This window comes from Panicum virgatum, chromosome 5N (genome assembly GCF_016808335.1).
Source record: "Panicum virgatum strain AP13 chromosome 5N, P.virgatum_v5, whole genome shotgun sequence".
NCBI classification, from domain to species: domain Eukaryota; kingdom Viridiplantae; phylum Streptophyta; class Magnoliopsida; order Poales; family Poaceae; genus Panicum; species Panicum virgatum.
Window position 1 is genome coordinate 30,640,309 of NC_053149.1, and position 20,485 is coordinate 30,660,793.

Here is a 20,485-nt window from a genome sequence, read left to right on the forward strand (position 1 = left end):
ATAATACGATAGCACGTTCTGCGACGCGTTGTGTTAGTCGAGTCTATTGCTCAAACTCGGCTAAGTCGTGAAAATTGTCTGCTTGTTATTATGTTACATGCTTGATTTGGATTTTTGACTGATTGCATAGTTTAGTAGTTTAAATTTGTTTAAAGAAAATCACTCTGATGTTAAAGATAACTAATTAATAAAATGAGTTAGATCGTTGGGGGTAAAACAGTCCACTCTATCCTGTCTACTTTATCATGGCTGAGTCTTTTTCCGCAAAGAGTTATCATATCCATCTGAATTTACTCCTGCAATATCCTTACTCGTGAAATCTTTTGTTCAAATCAGATGGTGAACACCAGGAGCACCGGTTCAGGTTCTGGCCAGCAGCAGGGTCAGAACAACCAGAGTACCGGGATCCCGATGCCTCCGCCTTTGACTCCGGAGCAGTACTTCCAGCTCCAGATGCAGATGATGGCTACCCTGAACAACACTGTTCAGGCTCTTCAGCACGCTCACACTCAGCCTCCGCCTCCTCCACCGCCGCAGCCTCGCGACAGGCGTGCTGAGTTCCTGAGGGGTCACCCGCCGACGTTCTCTCACACGTCCGACCCTCTTCAGGCCGACGACTGGCTCCGTGCAGTGGAGCGTCAGCTGGACATCGCCCAGTGCGATGATCGTGAGCGCGTCTTGTACGCAGCAGGACAGCTGCGAGGTGCAGCTTTGGATTGGTGGGAGTCCCACCCAGTTCACGACCGCGAGGCTCTCACCTGGCTCCAGTTCAGGGAGCGTTTCCGTAGCCACAACGTCCCCGCGGGCGTTATGAAGATGAAGCAGAAGGAGTTCCTTGCACTGAAGCAGGTAATCTTAAGTATAATCATTCAGCATTTTCTTTTGAGCTAATGCCCTTGTTCCATCCTTATGAATCTTGAGTTAATCTTCCGATATCTATCTGTCTTTGTCAATTCAGGGGACTATGTCGGTCACGGAGTATCGTGATCGCTTTCTTCAGCTGGCACGCTACGCCCCTGCTGAGGTTGCGGATGACCGCAAGAAGCAGGAGCACTTCATGGAGGGTCTTGAGGACTACCTCCAGTACGCGCTGCTCAACCTCCGCTTCGACGACTTCAACCATCTGGTTGACAGCGCGCTCAACACTGAGCGCAAGCACTTGGAGATGGAGGACAAGAAGAGGAAGGTTGTCCCCGTTGCTTCCGGCAGCAACACTCGTCCACGACTCCAGCAGCCCCAGCAGCAGTACCGGCCTCCTCAGCAGTACCGGCAGAGGCCACCGCAGCAGTACCCGCCTCGACAGCAGCAGCAGGCAGGTCAGGGCCCGAGGTTACCGGCACCTCCGGCTCGTACTGCTCTACCAGCTCCACCGGCACCGCAGGCTCCACGTCCGGCAGCTCCTACCGGACAGCAGGCTCAGGGACCTCCTCGCACCTGCTTTCACTGCGGCCAGCCGGGGCACTACGCCAACGCTTGCCCCCGGAAGGCGCAGGCGGGACAGCAGGGGCGCCCAGCTCAGCCCAGGGCGCCAGCACAGGGCAGGGTGAACCACGTGACGGCCGAGTCAGCGGCCGAGGCTCCCAACGTGGTTATTGGTACGTTCATGGTTAATTCATATCCAGCTACAGTGCTTTTTGATACTGGTGCTACGCATTCCTTCATTACTCAGTCTTTTGTCGAGCATCATGGTATTCATACTAGCACATTAAAGCGGTGCCTGTTAGTATCTTCACCGGGAGGACAGTTGAGGTCTCACACTTACTGCCCGAGAGTCAGTGTTTCTTTGAGGGGAGTAGAGTTCTGTACTGATCTGATGGTGCTAGACACCAAGGGCATTGATGCCATTCTGGGAATGGAGACTCTGGCCAAATGGGGAGTTCGGATAGATTGTGCTCAGAGGACAGTCTTGCTATCAGCTTCCAGTGGCCAAGAGGTTGTTATCAGTGCAATAGAGCCTTCTGGATTTCTTCATCAGATGGAAGCTAGACCCACGGACGGTATTCGCGTGGTGTCTGAATTCCCGGATGTCTTTCCGGATGATCTGCCAGGTATGCCGCCTGAACGCGCCATTGAGTTTTGTATTGATCTCTTGCCTGGCACAGCTCCTATTGCAAAGCGGCCCTACCGTATGGCGCCTATAGAGCATGAAGAAGTCAAGAAGACTATTGATGAGTTGCTAGCCAAGGGCTATATCCGTCGCAGCTTCTCTCCTTGGTTGCTGGTAGATAAGAAGGATGGCTCGAAGAGGATGTGTGTGGATTATCGTGAGCTGAATGCAGTCACTATCAAGAACAAGCATCCACTGCCCCGTATTGAGGATCTCTTCGATTTGCTTCGAGGTGCTCGTATATTCTCGAAGATTGATCTTCGTTCGGGTTATTTTCAGCTGAGGATCCAGTCCTGGGGATATTCCGAAGACGGCATTCACCTGCAAGTACGGGCTATATGAGTATACAGTCATGTCCTTCGGCTTGACTAATGCCCCGGCTTTCTTCATGCATCTGATGAACATGGTCTTCATGGATTATCTGGATGTCTTCGTGGTGATTTTCATTGATGATATTCTGATCTTCTCCAAGACAGAAGAAGAGCATGAGGAGCATCTGAGACTCGTGTTGCAGAGACTGAGAGAGCATCAGTTGTATGCCAAGTTCAGCAAGTGCGAGTTTTGGATTGACGAGGTTCCATTCCTCGGTCATGTTATCTCTCAGGGAGGCATTGCTGTTGATCCAAGCAAGGTGAAGGATGTGCTCGAGTGGGAGACACCGCAGACAGTGAAGGAAGTCAGGTCTTTCTTGGGCTTAGCAGGATATTATCGGAGGTTCATTGAGAATTTCTCCAAGATCGCGAAGCCTTTGACTTCCTTGCTAGAGAAGAATGTGGCTTTCATATGGACTGATGAGCATCAGAGGGCCTTTGATGAGCTGAAGAAGAGGTTGACTACGGCGCCAGTCCTGACTCTGCCAGACCAGACGAAGAGGTTCACGGTATATTGTGATGCTTCGAAGGATGGTCTTGGGTGTGTTCTGATGCAGGAGGGCAGAGTGATTGCTTATGCTTCACGGCAGTTACGTCGGCATGAGCTGAATTATCCTACTCATGATCTTGAGTTAGCCGCAGTTGTGCATGCTCTGAAGATTTGGAGGCATTACTTGTATGGGCAGCGGTGTGATATCTACACTGATCACAAGAAGCCTCAAGTATATTTTCACGCAGAATGAGCTGAATATGCGGCAGAGGAGATGGTTAGAGTTGGTCAAGGACTATGACCTGGAGATTCACTATCATCCGGGCAAGGCCAATGTTGTAGCAGATGCTTTGAGCAGAAGGAGTTATGTCAACATGGCCGTTGCTTTCCAGATGCCACCAGAGTTATGCGAGGAGTTCGAGCAGTTGAGTCTAGGTTTCTTGCATCATACCTCCAGTGCAGCTTTTGAGGCAGTACCGACTCTAGAGGTAGAGATCAGGCAGCATCAGAAAGATGATGAGAAGCTGCAGGAGATCCGTGAGTTGCTCAAGAAGGGCAAGGCTCCTCATTTCAGAGAGGATGATCAGGGTACCTTGTGGTACAAGAACCGGATCTGTGTTCCAGATGTGAAGGATCTTCGGAAGTTGATTCTGAGTGAGGCCCATGACACAGCTTACTCTATTCATCCGGGCAGCACGAAGATGTATTATGATCTGAAGGAACGTTTCTGGTGGTACGGGATGAAGCGTTCAGTGGCAGAGTACGTGGCTATTTGTGACACCTGTCAGCGTGTCAAGGCTGAGCATCAGAGGCCAGCAGGTCTGTTACAGCCTTTGAAGATTCCAGAGTGGAAATGGGAGGAAATCACTATGGACTTCATTGTTGGATTGCCTCGTACTCAGAAAGGGTACAACTCCATTTGGGTAGTAGTGGATCGATTGACGAAGGTTGCTCACTTCATTCCAGTGAACACTACTTACTCCGGTGCTAGACTTGCAGAGTTGTACATCTCTCGGATTGTATGCTTGCATGGTGTGCCGAAGAAGATCATATCTGACAGAGGGTCTCAGTTCACTTCTCGTTTCTGGGAGCAGCTCCATGATTCGTTGGATACGAAGCTGCGTTTCAGTACGGCTTATCATCCTCAGACAGATGGGCAGACAGAGAGAACCAACCAAGTGTTGGAGGATATGCTGAGAGCTTGTGCTATTCAGTACGGTACTAGTTGGGATAAGTGCCTGTCATATGCTGAGTTCTCATATAACAACAGCTATCAGGCCAGTCTGAAGAAGTCTCCCTTTGAGGCATTGTATGGCAGAAAGTGCAGGACACCTCTCTATTGGGATCAGATTGGTGAAAAGCAGCTCTTTGGCCCTGAGATCATAGATGATGCAGAGCAGATGGTCCAGGCTGTGCGAGAAAATCTGAGGATTGCACAGAGCAGACAGAAGAGCTATGCCGATGGCAAACGGAGAGATTTGACTTTCAGTGTCGGTGATTATGTGTATCTGAAGGTATCTCCGATGAGAGGAATCCGCAGATTTAATGTCAAAGGGAAGTTAGCACCTCGGTATGTGGGCCCATTCAAGGTGCTAGAGCGGAAAGGCGAAGTTGCTTATCGCCTGGAGTTACCTCTCAGTCTCTCGGGAGTTCATGATGTCTTCCATATATCTCAGCTGAAGAGGTGTCTGCGAGTACCCGAGGAGCAGGCACCCCTGGATGGAGTCGATGTCCAGGAAGATTTGACTTATACCGAGCATCCGGTGAAGATTCTGGAGACATCATAGAGGGTCACTCGAAACAAGCGCATCAAGATGTGCAGAGTTCAGTGGAGTCATCACAGTGAAGCTGAGGCTACGTGGGAGCGAGAAGATGAGTTGAAGAAGACATATCCAGATCTCTTTGCTAGCCAGCCCAGCTAAATCTCGGGGACGAGATTTCTTTAAGGGGGTAGGGTCTGTAACACCCTAATTTTAATTTCAGCATTTATTAATAAATTTAAATGGCTTTATTCTATTTCTAAGGTTTATTGTGTTTAGCCTGGCATTTAATTAAATTTTGTTTCACAAGTAATTAAAATTTGACTAAGTTTAAAATTTTGTGTTGCATTCATGCTGATGCATTGTTTTCATTGTCTGATTTCATAGGGGTTTGAATTCAAAATTTCTTTTGAATTCAAATAGTTGAGCTTGAGTTAGAAATAGAAAAGAGAAAGAAATAGAAAAGGCAAAACCCAAAACCCAGCCCAACCCGAAACCAAAACCCAACCCAGTCCGGCCCATCACTTGCCCCTTACCTTTTCCCCTTTTCCCTCCCTGGCCCAGTGCACCGGCCGGCCCAGGCTCCCTCTCGCTTCCCGCGCTTGGCCCAAATCCCCGCTCGCCCCGCTGCCTCAGCCTGGCCCGCGTTCGCCCGGCCCAGCACGCTCGCAGCGGCCGTCCCGCGTCGCCCAGCAACCAAGCCAGCGCCCCGCCCCTACCAACTGGGCCCCGCTTGTCGGCGCCCCTCTCCCACAGACCGCGCGCCCCGTCGCTCTCACTGCCAGCCCGAGCCCGCTCGCCAGGTCCGTCCTCCTCCCCCGCGCAACCGAGGCCGGGATCCTCGCCTGAGATCTCGCCGGCCTTCCCAAACCGGGCACGCACGCCCAAGTTTGCCGCCACCCTATAAGTAGCGCCCCCGCGGACCCCCTACTCCCCACCTCGCCTCACAATCGCCGCCGCAACCCTAGCGCATCGCCCCGCCTCGCCTCCGCTCGGAGCAGAGCCCCCACGCCGCCGGTAAGCACCTCCGCCACTGCAATTTCTCGCCGCCAGTGACCCCGGAGCCCCCCTGACCCCCGTATCCTTCCCGCAGGGCCGCCTTGGGTCAAGTCGTGCCACCCAGGAGCCCAGGAGAGCCCCTGCGCCGACCCCGTCACCAAGTTCCGCCCGTGCACCGCCGCCGGTCCACGACGTTGACCCCACTCCGCTGCAGCTCCGGCCCGATTCGAGTCCTGGGTAAGCGCCCCAAGTCCCCCCTGATCGCTTGCGCTAGACCTCGTAGACCCTAGCGCGCTCTAGGCGCCCAGGCATCGCGCTCCGGCGAGCTTCGTGGCCGCCGAGCCGCCCTCGCCGTCGAGGAACCCGTTCCCAACCCCGCACCGCCCGTCCGAGCCCGCCAGTGGACTACTCATGCCACGGCGGTGCTCCACGGCCGAACACCGGCCCAAAATGAGCCCAGGAGCGCCGGATTCGCTCACTCCGGCGACCCCGCCGCCGCGGGAGCTCCGCTCCGGTGAGCTTCGCCGCCGCCTGAGCCCCAATCGCCTAAGAGCCGTCCGATCCGAAACCTAGGGCCCAGATTAGATCGCATCCCCGCTAAATCCGAATCGTCGGATCGAGATCCAACGGTCTGGGATCAAAGATACCGGTTCGGCCTTGACTTTTGCTAAAGAGCCCTCAGTCTTCTGCTGAATTAACCCGCAGTCCACCGCCTTTGAAAAATAATTGCAGTTAAGCCCAAAATTTTGCACGGACCCCCCTGAGTTTTCCAGAAATCAAACCCGCCGTCCACCCTTGGCAGTTTTGCGCGTCAGCCCTTAGATTTAATGTTTAATTACGTTTAGGCCCTCGGTTTTAGCAGAAAAGCTCCTGGAACTTAGTTTTTCTTACAAATAAACCCCTAGAACTTGTTTTTAGCCTAGATTACGCGTTTTAGCTCCGTTTTTAGCGTTCTTTATATCCACGCGATCGTTGTAACGCGTAGAATAGTTTTAGCTTAGTTTTTCTTGCTGTTTTTATGTATTGATGTACTGTTCTTTAGCTTTTGTTAGTGTTTCCTTGTATGCTTATTGTTGTGCATTGTTTTGGCCATGTGTTCGTGAGTAGACGTTGATCCATCTGAGGAGCCCCAGTACCAGTACCCGGAGCAGCCGTCTTCGGATCAGTTTGAGCAGCAGCTGGAGCAGTACGAGGAAGGCAAGTATAACATGAACAACCCATCACTTTTAAATACATTTTCATACTGCATTTTAATACTGTATGCCTTTAAGGATTTCCTAGCCACTTTATATCATTTATATATATCCTTGGGTTGCATTATGGTTAGTTGTGCTAGGTTGCTGCGCTATAACACACTTTGGTCCTTTTTAATTAATTTGATTAATGGTTTACTTGAAGTTAATTCTGAGAGTGGCCCTCTGTGTGGATGAGTGGCTCACGTCTCGTTAAAAGATGGTTTTTGTAGAAACATGGTTTAGGGGGCCAGCACGGTGCTTAGTGCTTGGTTGGCCACTCTCCATAAGGACCGGTTCATAGAGCGACAACCTGGGACAACAGCGCTACCACAAGGCTAGAATGGGATAGACTTGGCGTAATAATTAGATCTTTTTGGTTTGGAGTAACTTACCTGCGGGGCAAGAGTAGTAAGCTTCAATGGTCCCTGCTCCTCCGGCTTGGTCTGTGCTTGGATTGCGCTCCTGTGCTTGTACCCCCGGAGGTGGGCCCCATCGTCGCCGACCTAACTCTCGTGGTTACGCCTTACCAACGAGATTCTTTTTAAAGGCCTCGTAGTGAGTCGCTGGCCATCTCACCTAAGGAAGTGTGATGAACAACTGGCGTAGCTCACGACTTGTGGGTAAAGATGTGCAACCTCTGCAGAGTGTAAAACTGGTATACTAGCCGTGCTCACGGTTATGAGCGGCCCAGATCCTCCTTTTGATTAGTGGAGTTACCTTCTTCCGACGAGGGAGGTGCTTCTCGGGGTTACCTTGGTGGCTTGGTTTTAGTTTGGTTTCTCAGTAGTTACATGATTAAACTTGACTAATTACTATGTAACTGGGATAATGGTAATTCATCAACTCGTAGTAAATAGCTTTAATAAAACTTTGCCAACACTTAAAAGCTAATGCAGTTGAGTCAGCCAGCCTAGAGCCTCATAGTTTGTGTTATACTTGTTGAGTACAAGTTGTGTACTCACTCTTGCCTCTTCTCTACTTTTTCCTCTTGGCTACGCTACTGCTGCTCAGTTCCTGCCGACACGAGGGAGTTCGTCCAGCGCTACCAGGACTACGAGGACTTCTAGGTGCTTCGTCTCCCAGTCGACGTCCCTGTGGCGCCCTGCTTCAGCTTCGGAGAGCTTTATCGTATTTTGTACTTCGCTTCCGCTGTATCAGACATTTTGTCATTATTGTAATAAGTAACATTCGTATTCGCTTTATTATGTCTTTTTACGTGATATGTGCTATGATATACTGTTCATTCTGTTGTATATACGTGTGACTTGATCCTGGCACGTATATGATTGCTCGGTTTATGTTCTTTTATAAACCGGGTGTTACAGTGGCCAACCAGGCAGTAAGCACCGTGCTGGCCCCCTAAACCATGTTTCTAAAAAAACCATTTTAAATTAGAAGTGAGCCACTCAAGCCACACAGAGGGCCACTCTCAGAATTAAGTTGCATAAACCATTAATCAAATTAATTTAAAAGGACCATTATGTGTTATAGCGCGGCACCTAGCACAACTAACCAAAATGCAACCCAAAGGATATATATAAAGGATATAAAGTGGCTAGGAAATCCTTATAGGCATACAGTATTAAAATGCAGTATGAAATTATAATTAAAGGTGATAGGTGGTGTTCATGTTATACTTGCCTTCCTCTTACTGCTCCTACTGCTGCTCAAAGTGCTCGAAAGACGGCTGCTCCTGGTACAGGTACTGGGGCTCCTCAACTGGATCAGCGTCTACTCACGAACACATGGCCACAACAAGGCACAACAATAAGCATACAAGCAAACACTAACAAAAACTAAGAAACAATACATCAATACATTAAAACAGCACACTAAACTAGTCTAAAGCTATTCTACGCGTTACAACGATCGCGTGGACATAAAGAACGCCTAAAACGGAGCTAAAACGCATTTTCTATTCTAAAAACAAGTTCTAGGGGCTTATCTGCGATAAAAACTAAGTTCCAGGGGGTTTTATGCAAAAACCGAGGGCCTAAACATAATTAACGGTTAAATCTAAGGGCTAGCGTGCAAAAACTCAAGGTTTGGACTGCGGCCGCTAAATCTAGAAAGGTCAGGGGGGTTTTGGTAAAAACCAGGGCCTAACTGCAATTATTTTTCAAAGGCGGTGGACTGCAGGTTGAATACTCAGAACTCGGGTGGCTCTTTAGCAAGGTGGCCGCAGCAAACCGGTACACGTAAACATGGGCCGCTGGATCTGGATCTAACGGTGCAGATCTAAACGAGGGGTGATCTAATCAGGGGCGTTCGCTGGAGATCGGATGGCCACGGGCGAAGGGGCGCGTGGGGCGGCGGCGCTGCTCGCCGGAGCAGAGCTCCGTGGTGGCGCTCGGCCGGAGTATGCCATTTCTGGCATTCCGGGGGCTACTTGGGATGGGGTTTGGCCGTGGAGCTCTATTGCGGCATGGGTAATCCACGGGTGTGCTCAGATAAGAGGATTTGGGGCTCGGGACATGGGTGCGGCGGCGCAGGCGGCGAGCCTCGCCGGGGCGCTGCGCACAGGGTCCACAGGGTGGCTTACAGGCTCTAGTATCTCACGCAAGAGAGAGAGGAGGTGGAGACTGTCCTCACCATGGCCTGAATCGGGCGGAGATGAAGTGCAGCGGGGTTGGGGGTGAGGTACGGCGGCGCAGCGTGGACCGGCGTTCGCGGAGGAGGGCGCTACTGGGGTCGAAGTCGAGGAAGGAGAAGGCCCGAGGAGGCTCCTGGCGCCGAGGCGGAGCCGATGCGCTCCTTGGACGGGGCCCTGGTGCGGCGGAGCGGCTGAATCCCGGCGGCGCAGACCTCTGCGCGGCGGAACAGGCCGAGCGGGCGCTGCTAGTGTTCTGGGGCGGCGGCGGAGGTGGGATGAGAAGGCGCAGGGGCTGCGGGGCCAATTAAAGGAGTCCCGGGCATCTTGGGCGAGCGTGCCCGGCTGATACGCGGCGGGGATCATGGCGGAACTGGCGCGGCCGTTGCGCGAGCGGGATCCGGAGGAAGGGGACGGCCCTGGCGCGTGGGGCCGGGCTGGCAGTGGGAAGGGAGGGACGCGGGCGTTGGGCAGGCTGGCAGGTGGGCCTGAGCAGCGAGGAGCGACTTGCGCGCGCGGCTGGTGCGGTCGCTAGGGTCTAGCTGGGCCGGACGTGGTCTGGCTGGTGTCGCGCGGGAACGGGCCGTGCGGAGAGGGGGGCGAAGCGGGCCTGCGCGGGGTGAGGGAGTACCGGGCCCAGGAGAGAGAGGGAGCTCGGGAGCAGGCCCGGCTGGGCCGCGCGTTGCGGGAGGGGAAGTGGGCCGAGCGGGGTTTGCTTGGGCCGGGATCTTGGGTTGGGCTGGGCTGGTCACTGGGCCGAGATGGTTTGGGGTTTGGGCTCCTTTTGCTCTTCTATTTTCTTTCCTTTGCTAACTCAAACCACTCAAACTAAAGCTATTCGAATTCAAACAAAAATTTGAATTCAACAACCTTAAGCACACCAGCAAGAAAAAAATGTTCCAGCATGAATGCAACAACAAAGGTTTAAACCTATGATAGATTTTAATCACTTAAGGGACAAAATTTAGATTTAATGCAAGTCTAACACAATAAACCTTAGAAATTTAAATAAAGCCAATTAAATTTATTATTAAATACTGAAATTTGAATTAGGATGTTACAAATCCTACCCCCTTACAGGAATCTCGTCCCAAGATTCTGGGCTGGCTAGCAAAGAGATTAGGATATGTCTTCATCAACTCCTCTTCCTTCTTCTGGCAAGTCTTCCGGAAAGACATCCGGGAATTCAGACACCACGCGAATACCATCCGTGGGTCTAGCTTCCATTTGATGAGGAAAACCAGAAGGCTCTATAGCACTGACTGTCACCTCTTGGCCATTAGATGCTAACAAGTGAACTGACCGCTGAGCACAATCAACTCTGACTCCCCACTTGGCAAGAGTATCCATTCCCAGAATCACATCGATACCTTTGGTGTCTAGCACCCTCAGGGCAGTACTGAACGTTGCCCCCCTTATGGCTATACTGACTTGAGGGCTAACAATATGGGATCTCAACTCCCCTCCTGGTGAAGAGACTAGCAGATACTTCTTTAATGGGGTGGTAAAGAAACTATGCTGCTCAACATATGACTTGGTGATGAATGAATGAGTAGCACCAGTATCGAAAAGCACTGTAGCTGGATGGGAGTTGACCATGAACGTACCAATAACCACGTTAGGAGCCTCGGCCGCTGACTCGGCCGTCACGTGGTTCACTCTGCCCTGTGCTGGCGTCCTGGGCTGAGCTGAGCGCTCCTGCTGTCCCGCCTGCCGTGGAGTCAGTGAAAGGCGCTTCTGTGGACAACCTTTGGCATAATGACCTTTTTATCCGCACTTGTAGCACTTGCGGTGGTGGTGAATGGCGCTACTTGATTGACTTCCCTGTGAACTTAACTTTGCATCTTGCATTATTTCTGCTGCCTGCTCTTTGGACTCCTTGTGACTGCGTGGCTGAATCACCTTCATAGTGATAGTCAACCCATCAACATAATCATAGAGAGCTTGATTCTCGACCTGTGTGTCTCTAGAGCACTCAGGATCCTTTCTCTTCTGGATGGTCTATAGCTCATCGACCGATGGACAGTCAAGGAAGAGGGAATCCTCTGCTAGCTGCTCTTGATGAGACCTCTTTCTCTTTGTACTAGAGAACAGCCTCTGGTTCCTCCTAGTTGTGGCTTCATCTTCAGTCGCGCGAACTTGACGACAAGGAACGCCATAGAATTGGCAACACGGGCAAGTTTTCTCACCATCACCCATTGCACTGTCTCCAAGGTCTTTTTTTTCTGCCGACATCTGAGCTGGGGCAAAGAGGAAAGACAGATTGGTAAGGTCAAGGAAGAGAGAAAAACTCCAAATAGGTGTTACATAAATCCGGGAAAAAGGAACTATAGCATAACTCTTCTGTCTCATCTGAGAGATTCTCAAATTCTTCAATACTATCTGTAGGTCGGGGTGTCACATCCCTACCCCCTTACAGAAACCGACGTCCTCGTCGGTGAATCTCTGGATATCACCTTCTCTTCGCGCTACCCTTCTTCTCAACAAGACAGAAACCCAAGGCATGATAAGGTAGAGAGGATAGAGTGGATGGTTTTCCCCCCAACGATCTAGCTCATTTTATTATTTAATTATCTTTAACTTAAGACTGATTTTCTTTAAACAAATTTTAACTACTAAACTATGCAATCAACCAAAAATCCAAATCAAACATGTTGCATAAAGACAAGCATACAAATTTATACTTTAGCCGAGTTTAACACACAACTCGACTAACACAACGCGTCGCAAAACATTCTATCGTGTTGAGGTCAGGGAATCCTAGAATGAAAAGGGTCGGTGAGATACTTCAGGGCCAAAGCTACGGAAACTAATTCTATAGAGAAAAATCAAGGGAAGACGAGTAAGAAATTCAGAATTCAAGGAGTATAATAGCAAAATAGTTTCAGTAGACAAGGCTGAGAGAGAAAAGGACTTAAAACTCGACAAGTTCTATCTAGGCTTCGTCCAATCCTTGTCTGCTGAACTATTTTGCTATTATACCCCTTGAATTCTATGACTTTTACCCGTCTTGCCTTGATTTCTCTCTCTGAAGAATAGTTTTTGTAGATTTTGGCCCGAATCAGTCATCTGACCACCATAAGCATCAGCTAGGTGACCCTTTTATAATAATACGATAGTACGTTCCGCGACGCGGTGTGTTAGTCGAGTCGTGTGTTAAACTCGGCTAAGTTGTGAAAATTGTCTGCTTGTTATTATGCTGCATGCTTGATTTGGATTTTTGAATGATTGTATAGCTTAGTAGTTTAAATTTATTTAAAGAAAATCACTCTGAGGTTAAAGTTAATTAATTAATAAAATGAGTTAGATCGTTGGGGGTAAAACCATCCACTCTATCCTCTCTAACTTATCATGCCTTGGGTTTCTGTCTTGTCGAGAAGAAGGATAGCGCGAAGAGAAGGTGATATCCAGAGATTCACCGACGAGGACGTCGGTTTCTGTAAGGGGGTAGGGATGTGACACCCTGGCCTACAGTTAGTACAAGAGAAGTTGAGAATCTCTCAGACAAAACAGAAGAGTTATGCTCTAGTTCCTTGTTCCCGGATTTAAGTAACACCTATCTGGAGTTAGCAGTAGTGATGCATGGGTAGTGTTGTCTAAATAGGATAGAACCTTAAATAATGGAGTTTTTCTCTCTTCCTTGACCTTACCAATCTGTGTTTCCTCTTTGCCCCAGCTCAGATGTCAGTAGAACAAAAAGACCTTGGAGACCGTGCAATGGGTGAAAATGTTCATGCAACAGTTCCCGTGGAGCAACCGACAGCGGTACAAGATCAGTCCTCGCAAACAACATACCACCCGAACAATGGTGAGAAAGCTTGCCCGTGTTGCCAATTCTATGCATTCCTTGTCATCAAGTTCGTGCGACTGAAGATGAAGCCACAACTAGGAGGAACCAGAGGTTGTTCTCCGGTACAAAGAGGAAGAGGTCTCATGAAGAGCAGCTAGCAGAGGATTCCCTTTTCCTTGACTGTCCATCGGTCGAAGAGCTACAGACCGTCCAGAAGAGAAAGGATCCTAAGTGCTCTAGAGATACACAGGTCGAGAACCAAGCGCTCTATGATTATGTTGATGGGTTGACTATCACTATGAATGTGAATCATCCACGCAGTCACAAGGAGTCCAAAGAGCAGGCAGCAGAAATAATGCAAGATGTGATGTTAAGTTCACAGGGAAGTCAACCAAGTAGCGCCATTCACCACCACCGCAAGTGCTACAAGTGCGGACAAAAAGGTCATTATGCCAAAGGTTGTCCACAGAAGCGCCTTTCACCGGGTCCACGACAGGCAGGATAGCAGGGGCGCCCAGCTCAGCCCAGGACGCCAGCACAGGGCAGAGTGAACCACGTGACGGCCGAGTCAGCGGCCAAAGGCTCCTAACGTGGTTATTGGTACGTTCATGGTCAACTCCCATCCAACTACAGTGTTTTTCAATACTGGTGCTACTCATTCATTCATCACCAAGTCATATGTTGAGCAGCATAGTTTCTTTACCACCCCATTAAAGAAGTATCTGCTAGTCTCTTCACCAGGAGGGGAGTTGAGATCCCATATTGTTAGCCCTCGAGTCAGTATAGCCATAAGGGGGGCAATGTTCAGTACTGCCCTGAGGGTGCTAGACACCAAGGGTATCGATGTGATTCTGGGAATGGATACTCTTGCCAAGTGGGGAGTCAGAGTTGATTGTGCTCAGCGGCCAGTTCACTTGTTAGCATCTAATGGCCAAGAGGTGACAGTCAGTGCTACAGAGCCTTCTGGTTTTCCTCATCAGATGGAAGCTAGACCCACGGATGGTATTCGCGTGGTGTCTGAATTCCAGGATGTCTTTCCGGAAGACTTGCCAGAAGAAGGAAGAGGAGTTGATGAAGACATATCCTAATCTCTTTGCTAGCCAGCCCAGAATCTCGGGACGAGATTCCTGTAAGGGGGTAGGATTTGTAACATCCTAATTCAAATTTCAGTATTTAATAATAAATTTAATTGGCTTTAATTAAATTTCTAAGGATTATTGTGTTAGTCTTGCATTTAATCTAATTTTTGTTCCTTAATTAATTAAAATTTTCCTTAGATTAAAACTTTGTTGCTGCATTCATGCTGGAGCATTTATTTTATTTGCTTGTGTGCATTGGGTGGTTGAATTCAAATTTTGTTTGAATTCAAATAGATTTGTTTGAGCTAGAATAGAAATAGGAAATGGATTTAGAAATACAAAAGAAGAAAACTAGAACCCAAACCAAACCCAGCCCGGCAGCCCACCCAGTCCGGCCCCCACTCCTCTCCACTTCCCTGCGCCGGCCCACACTCCTCTCCCGCTCGGCCCGTCACCGCGCGCCCCCCCGCAGCCAGCAAGCCGCGTGCTTCCCCGACCTGGCTCACCGCGCGTGCGTCCCCAGCCGGGCCCACAGTTCAGCCTTAGCCGCGCCCTCACGTGGACGCGCGCCCGCGCACGCCCTCTCCCCCAGCAACCCCAGGCCCGCTTGCTAGCCTCGCAGCGAGCAATCTCGTCAGCGCCGAGCGGACACGCTCGCTCCAGCGCTCCCCAACCGGCCCACGCTCGCCCATCGGTCCACTCCGGCTCAGCCCGCGTTCGCGCCCGTGCGGCTGACTGGTGGGCCCCACTTGTCGGCGCCCCTCTCCTGCAAACCGCGTCCCCGCCTCAGCCGCTGCGCTCCCGGGCCCGCACGCCAGTGCCACTCCCGCTCGCTCGCCCGACCCCGCCCCTTTCCCTCGCTGACAAGCCGACCCCACGGGTCAGCCCCGTCTTCCCCGCACCCTCCGCGGCGCAACGGCCGCGCCCGTCACGCCGAGTTTCCCAGCGAGCTTCCCCCCCTCAAGCGCGCACGCCAAGACAAACCGCCGCCCTACAAATAGAAGCCCGAGCCTCCCCTCCTCCTCCCATCCCCGCCCTTGCCGCCGCCTCCGCCTTGCTCCGCCACGTAGACTCCCCGGCGCCGCCGCGGACAGGTCACGCCACGACCTCCCGGTCTCCACCGACCGCCGCAGGAATCTCGCCTCGACCCCAGGAGACTCCGCGAACCCACCCTTGGAGCCCAGATGACCAGAGGGACGCCCGGACCGCAAGCTCTGTTCCTCGCCGCCACCGATCATCGCCGCCAACCCCGCTGCGTCACGCCGCCGCCCATCCCGAGCCTCGGTAAGAATCCCCAACCCCTCTCTGTCGCTTCGGCACTAGCTTGGATGGGTCATAGCCCCTGGAACTGCCAGGGCACCGCACACCGGCGTGCAGCGCCGCACAGAGTCGCCCCCGCCGCCGTGCATGGCGTCCCGCGCCCTAATCCCCTCCCCTGAGTGGCCAGGTGGACTACGCATGCCCCGGAGATGGTTCACGGCCAAGCCCCAGCCCAAACGGAGCTCTGTAGCTCCAGAAACCCCTTCGCCGGCGATCCTCCGCCGTGGACGCTGCACTCCGGCGACGTTCCGCCGCCGCACCGCGCCCAAATCCTCCTGAGCCGTCAGATCCCGCTTGAACGCCCCTGATTAGATCGCAGAACCATCAATCTCTGGCCCTCAGATCTCGATCCAACGGATCTGATCTGAAGATACCCCTTCACCCTGTACCTTTTGCTAAAGAGTCCCCGAACTCTTTTGAAATCAACCCGCAGTCCTAGTGTTTTGAAAAATAATTCTAACCAGGCCCAGTTTTTAACGTTTAAGCCCCCGACTTTTCTAGAAATTAAACCCGCCGTCCAGCCTTGGTGTTTTTGTGAGTTAGACCCTGGATCTATAGTTTAATTATGTTTAGGTCCCCGGTTTTTTTGCCCAGAACCCCCTGGAACTTCAGTTTTCTTACAAATAGGTCCCTGGAACTTGTTTTAGGCCTAGATTATGTGTTTTAGCTCCGTTTTAGGAGTTCTTTATGTCCACGCGATCATTGTAATGCGTAGAATAGTTTTAGACTAGTTTAGTGTGCTGTTTTTATGTATTGATGTATTGTTTCTTTGTTTTTGTTAGTGTTGCTTGTATGCTTATTGTTGTGCATTGTTTTTGGCCATGTGTTCGTGAGTAGACGTTGAGTTACCGGAGGAGCCCCAATACCAGTACCCGGAGCAGCCGTCTTCTGAGCACTTTGAGCAGCAGCAGGAGCAGTACGAGGAAGGCAAGTATAACATGAACAACACCCATCACTTTAAATGCACTTTCATACTGCATTTTAATATTGTATGCCTATAAGGATTTCCTAGCCACTTTATATCCTTTATATATATCCTTTGGGTTGCATTTTGGTTAGTTGTGCTAGGTGTCGTGCTATAACACATAATGGTCCTTTTAAATTAATTTGATTAATGGTATATGCAACTTAATTCTGAGAGTGGCCCTCTGTGTGGCTTGAGTGGCTCACTTCTCATTAAAATTGGTTTTGTTAGAAACATGGTTTAGGGGGCCAGCACGGTGCTTACTGCCTGGTTGGCCACTCTCCATAAGGACCGGTTCGTAGAGCGACAACCTGGGACAACAGCGCTACCACAAGACTGGAATGGGACGGTCTTGGCGTAATAATTAGGTCTTTTTGGTTTGGAGTAACTTACCGACGGGGCAAGGGTGGTAAGCTTCTATGTCCCTCGTACTGAGTGGCCTCGTTGATGACGCCCACTAGACCTGCTCCATAGTCGCCGATCCAACCCTCGCGGTTACTCCTTACCAACGAGATTCTTTGTAAAGGCCTCGTAGTGAGTTTGCTAGTCATCTGACCTAAGGAAGTGTGATGAACAACTAGCATAGCTCATGTCTTGTGGGTAAAGATGTGCAACCTCTGCAGAGTGTAAAACTGGTATACTAGTCGTGCTCACGGTCATGAGCGGCCCAGATCCTTCTTTTGATTAGTGGGGTTAGCTCCTTCCGACGAGGGGGTGCCTCTCGGGGTTACCTTGGTGGTTGTGGTTTGGTTCTTAGTAGTAACATGTTTAATTTTGATTAATTACTATGTAACTGGGTCTAAGGTAATTCATCCACTCGTAGTAAATAGCTTTAATAAAATTTTGCCAAGACTTAAAAGCTAATGTAGTCAGTCAGCCAACCTTAGAGCCTCAAAGTTTGTGTTATACTTGTTGAGTACAAGTTGTGTACTCACTCTTGCCTCTTCTCTACTTTTTCCTCTTGGGAATACTCTACTGCTGCTCAGTTCCTGCCAACGCGAGGGAGTTCACTCAGAGCTACCAGGACTACGAGGACTTCTAGGCGTTCGTCTCCCAGTCGACGTCCCTGTGGCGCCCTGCTCAGCTTCGAGAGCTCTTACCGTATTTGTACTTTGCTTCCACATACGCTGTATCAGACATTTTTGTCATTAATGTAATAAATAACATTCGTATTCGCTTTATTATATCTTTTTACGTGATATGTGCTGTGATATACTGTTCATTCTGTTGTATATACGTGTGACTTGATCCTGGCACGTAAAAAGATATAATAAAGCGAATACGAATGTTATTTATTACATTAATGACAAAAATGTCTGATACAGCGGAAGCGAAGTACAAATACGATAAAAACTCTCCGAAGCTGAGCAGGGCGCCACAGGGACGTCGACTGGGAGACGAACGCCTAGAAGTCCTCGTAGTCCTGGTAACGCTGAGCGAACTCCCTCGCGTCGGCAGGAACTGAGCAGCAGTAGAGTATCCAAGAGGAAAAAGTAGAGAAGAGGCAAGAGTGAGTACACAACTTGTACTCAACAAGTATAACACAAACTATGAGGCTCTAAGGTTGACTGACTCAACTGCATTAGCTTTTAAGTGTTGGCAACATTTTATTAAAGCTATTTACTACGAGTTGATGAATTACCATTAACCCAGTTACATAGTAATTAATCAAAATTAAACATGTTACTACTGAGAACCAAACCACAACCACCAAGGTAACCCCGAGAGGCACCCCCTCGTCGGAAGAAGCTAACCCCACTAATCAAAAGGAGGATCGCGGCCGCTCATGACTGTGAGCACGGCTAGTATACCAGTTTTACACTCTGCAGAGGTTGCACATCTTTACCCCCAAGTCGTGAGCTACGCTAGTTGTTCATCACACTTCCTTAGGTGAGATGACTAGCAAACTCACTACGAGGCCTTTACAAAGAATCTCGTTGGTAAGGAGTAACCGCGAGGGTTGGATCGGCGACTATGGAGCAGGTCTAGTGGGCGTCATCGACGAGGCCACTCAGTACGAGGGACATAGAAGCTTACCACCCTTGCCCCGTCGGTAAGTTACTCCAAACCAAAAAGACCTAATTATTATGCCAAGACCGTCCCATTCCAGTCTTGTGGTAGCGCTGTTGTCATAGGTTGTCGCGCTATGAACCGGTCCTTATGGAGAGTGGCCAACCAGGCAGTAAGCACCGTGCTGGCCCCCTAAACCATGTTTCTAACAAAAACCCATTTTAAATGAGAAGTGAGCCACTCAAGCCACACAGAGGGCCACTCTCAGAATTAAGTTGCATAAACCATTAATCAAATTAATTTAAAAGGACCATTATGTGTTATAGCGCGGCACCTAGCACAACTAACCAAAATGCAACCCAAATGATATATATAAAGGATATAAAGTGGCTAGGAAATCCTTATAGGCATACAGTATTAAAATGCAGTATGAAATTATAATTAAAGATGATAGGTGGTGTTCATGTTATACTTGCCTTCCTCGTACTGCTCCTGCTGCTGCTCAAAGTGCTCGGAAGACGGCTGCTCCTAGTACTGGTACTGGGGCTCCTCAACTGGATCAGCGTCTACTCACGAACACATGGCCACAACAAGGCACAACAATAAGCATACAAGCAAACACTAACAAAAACTAAGAAACAATACATCAATACATTAAAACAGCACACTAAACTAGTCTAAAGCTATTCTACGCGTTACAACGATCGCGTGGACATAAAGAATGCCTAAAACGGAGCTAAAACGCATTTTCTAGGCTAAAAACAAGTTCTAGGGGCTTATCTGCGATAAAAACTAAGTTCCAGGGGGTTTTCTGCAAAAACCGAGGGCCTAATGTAATTAACGGTTAAATCTAAGGGCTAGCGTGCAAAAACTCAAGGTTTGGACTGCGGCCGCTAAATCTAGAAAGGTCAGGGGGGTTTTGGTAAAAACCAGGGCCTAACTGCAATTATTTTTCAAAGGCGGTGGACTGCGGGTTGAATACTCAGAACCCGGGGGGCTCTTTAGCAAGATGGCCGCAGCAAACCGGTACGCGTAAACATGGGCCGCTGGATCTGGATCTAACGGTGCATATCTAAACGAGGGGTGATCTAATCAGGGGCGTTCGCTGGAGATCGGATGGCCACGGGCGAAGGGGCGCGTGGGGCGGCGGCGCTGCTCGCCGGAGCAGAGCTCCGTGGCGGCGCTCGGCCGGAGTATGCCGTTTCCGGCATTCCGGGGGCTACTTGGGATGGGGTTTGGCCGTGGAGCTCTATTGCGGCATGGGTAATCCACGGGTGTGCTCAGATAAGAGGATTTGGGGCTCGGGACATGGGTGCGGCGGCGCAGGCGGCGAGCCTCGCCGGGGCGCTGAGCGCAGGGTCCATGGGGTGGCCTACAGGCTCTAGTATCTCACGCAAGAGAGAGAGGAGGTGGAGACTGTCCTCACCGTGGCCCGAATCGGGCGGAGATGAAGCGCAGCGGGGTTGGGGGTGAGGTACGGCGGCGCGGCGTGGACCGGCGTTCGCGGAGGAGGGCGCTACTGGGATCGAAGTCGAGGAAGGAGAAGGCCCGAGGAGGCTCCTGGCGCTTTGGTGGCCTAAGCGAAGTACTCAGACAGGGGTGAGAAGGGGCCCAACATACTTTCGGCAACTACTACTATGAAAACACCTGAACGTGGTGGACTACAATGGACGGACAGGACTGTCACCACCTGCAGCCTACCACTGCAGTGCCGTGGGGTGGAACACAACCCTATGTAACTAACCAAGTCTAGGCACCACGCCTAACACT